The 3,161-nt window shown below is 41.2% G+C and overlaps 1 protein-coding gene across 1 annotated transcript in view; it reads left to right on the top strand.

Annotated features, from left to right (window-relative positions):
- The window catches only part of LOC117958857 (SWI/SNF-related matrix-associated actin-dependent regulator of chromatin subfamily B member 1-like), a 29,246-nt gene that overhangs the window by 25,769 nt on the left and 316 nt on the right, over window positions 1-3,161 (top strand). The window lies entirely within an intron of this gene.

The following is a 3,161-nucleotide window of genomic DNA, read 5'->3' as shown; positions in this document are numbered from 1 at the left end:
AGGAGAATACACATGAATAAACAACAGTCCATTGTTCTTTATCGTTAGTGTAACTGTAACTTAGTTAAATGATCTTATCTCTGCTAACATTAGCTCTTAACAGCATGTCAAGGTTAAATGCCCCAAGTATAGACTGACAGGGAAAACCGTAGCACATTACCGGATCATTATGGTTATTACAGTTAGCCAAACGTTATAAGAAACTTGGTTATACATTTGCTAATAGCGTTACATAATGACAAGCATTGACAATCGCCGTTTTGCATTTCACTGACACTACGTTTAAACTCCGAGAAGTAAACTTTGATTTGCAGAAAATTAACGTTAGCATGTTGTACCATAATTAGCTAATTGGCAAGCTAACGTTACAGAGAATTTACATGGTAACTTCAGAGACATTTACTTTGCAATGTGACTCTTATATAACCATAGACTATATGGGACAAAGATATACTTAAAACCTAGTGAAGCTAAATCTTACCTTGAATTATTCAGCAGCAGTTGCATCCACATTGGCAGTGAAAGTTGTTAGCTAACGTAAGGTAGAGCAGTGTTGCTAACTCTCAGCTAATGTAAGTCAGATCCCGCCCATAGACTGAATATCCCGCCCACCGGTCGGTGGCTCCGCTCTCACTCCGCCCTCTCCTCTAAAATCGTCACATCCGCAACCATGATGGCTGCGCCCATAAACGCAAACTCAACGACTCATTTCTGATCCCCACAAACCAATGGGTGACGTCACACATGCTCTGTCCACTTATTTTAACGGTCTATGGTGTCACATCACCGCCTGCATTACACCTGTTATTCATCACTCATCACCCTGGCTGTTATAAACCCTGGTTCAAATCTCACTCATTCCCAGTTCATCAGATTACCACACCTGGTATTATGCTCAGGCATCTATATAGTTTGTCAAGTACTTTTGTCTTTTTTGCTAACGATCTTGTTCCGTTATAGTGCAATCCTTGTGCCTACTCGTTGCCTGCCTGCCAGCCTGTCTGCCCGCCTTGACTGCCCCTCAACACACCATCACATGATCTCCGTCAAGCCTGGATTTCCTCACATCCACCACAACCCTTTGGCTCACCCTTTTAAATCAATAAATCCTGCTTGATCTCTTTACTCCGGTGTCTGCTCCTGAATCCTTCCTGAGTTTCATAACAGTCCACCTCGACTCCATTTATTATCCTAAATTAGATGCACCTGTTTGATGTCGTTAGCTGCATAAAGACACCTCTCCACCCCATACAATCAGTAAGAATCCAACTACTAACCTGGCCAAGACCAAAGAACTGTCAAAAGACTATACAGACTAAATTGTACACCTCCACAAGGCTGGAAAGGACTACAGGAAAATTGCCAAGCAGCTTGGTGAAAAAAGGTCCACTGTTGGAGCAATCATAAGAAAATGGAAGAAGCTAAACATGACTGTCAATCTCCCTCTGACTGGGGCTCCATGCAAGATCTCACCTCGTGGGGTCTCTAAGATCCTAAGAAAGGTGAGAAATCAGCCAAGAACTATATGGGAGGAGCTGGTCAATGACCCGAAAAGAGCTGGTCCTTATTCCACTAACCGTGTTTGGAGGATGAAGAATGATAAGTACCATTCCAAGAACACCATCCCTACTGTGAAGCATGGAGGTGGTAGCATTATGCTTTGGGGGTGTTTTTCTGCACACGGGACAGGGCCACTGCACTGTATTAAGGAGAGGATGACCGGGGCCATGTGTTGCGAGATTTTGGGGAACAACCTCCTTCCCTCAGTTAGAGGATTGAAGATGGGTCAAGGCTGGGTCTTCCAACATGACAATGACCCGAAGCACACAGCCAGGATAACCAAGGAGTGGCTCTGGAAGAAGCATATCAAGGTTCTGGCGTGGCCTAGCCAGTCTCCAGACCCAAACCTAATAGAGAATCTTTGGAAGGAGCTTAAACTCCATGTTTCTCAGCGACAGCCCAGAAACCTGACTGATCTAGAGAAGATCTGTGTGAAGTAGTGGGCCAAAATCCCTTCTGCCGTGTGTGCAAACCTGGTGAAAAACTACAGGAAACGTTTGACCTCTGTAATTGCAAACAAAGGCTACTGTACCAATATATATATTGCCTAATATGAATGTTTTTATATACAATATACATTGTATTTATATTGTGTTTTACATGGTAGGCTACTCAAAGACACTTTACGGTAAAACTAGCACATTTATCACATAAAAACAGAAACATGAAACTAGCATATTTAAAGCAATTAAAACACAGTCGAGCCAACAACTTTGTTAAAAAAATAAAATAATGTGTTTTGACTAGTAGGTTAAGTCAATATTTTTACATCCTTACACATTCAGTCAGTCCGCTATAGTCTGTTTGGCTTTTTCTCTTCGTTTGATAACAGCCGTATTTCCCTTTTTGCATATTATATTCTTCACCTCCTTGTTACTTTACATTTGAAGATGCTGCTCATTGGGTAAAACATATGGCGCATGCGTCTTCTCCATCACTGCATCAGTAAATCTTTGATTGATACAGTGGTCTTTTTAAGAAAGTTGTAAACATGCACTTATTCCAGCTATCTACACCTGGCTTGACATAGCTTCACCTGTTCATCCTGGCTCAGCAAACGTGCAACCAAATAAGCCACGATGAGCAGATCACACTAAATCAAGCTGTACTTATCCTGGATGTCTCTATTCTACTTTCCTGCAACAGGCCCCCGGCTTAATCCCTTATCCTGGTTTCATGCAACAGGCCCCAGGTTAATAAGATTCTGAGTAGCAAAATATAACATCAACTGTGATTCTGAGAATCCTGTGTATATTCCGTCCAATTAGATTGAATTGGGTGTTGTTGACGCAAACAATAATAATGGTAACTCCAGTAAATTTATTTGAAACTTGTTTGTGAGGACTTAATTAGGACTGTATTTAAAGCTGATTCTGGTTTCCAACTTTGCCCCAGGTATGTCTTTTAAAACAAGAACGGAGACAACCTATCTCTTTTGATGCTTTATTACAATCAAGCAACAGTACAAACACCGGTGTGGGTCTCTGGTATGGCTGTGTGTGTGTTTGTGTGTGTGTGGTTTGCAAAGAAAATAAATAACATTGTAAAGGCTACCACACATAATGCATAGGAATCATATATATATATATATATATATATAT

The sequence above is a fragment of the Etheostoma cragini genome, chromosome 16 (assembly GCF_013103735.1).
Source record: "Etheostoma cragini isolate CJK2018 chromosome 16, CSU_Ecrag_1.0, whole genome shotgun sequence".
Taxonomy (NCBI): Eukaryota; Metazoa; Chordata; class Actinopteri; order Perciformes; family Percidae; genus Etheostoma; species Etheostoma cragini.
Note: the sequence above shows the minus strand (reverse complement) of the source record. Positions and strands in the feature narration are given on the sequence as shown.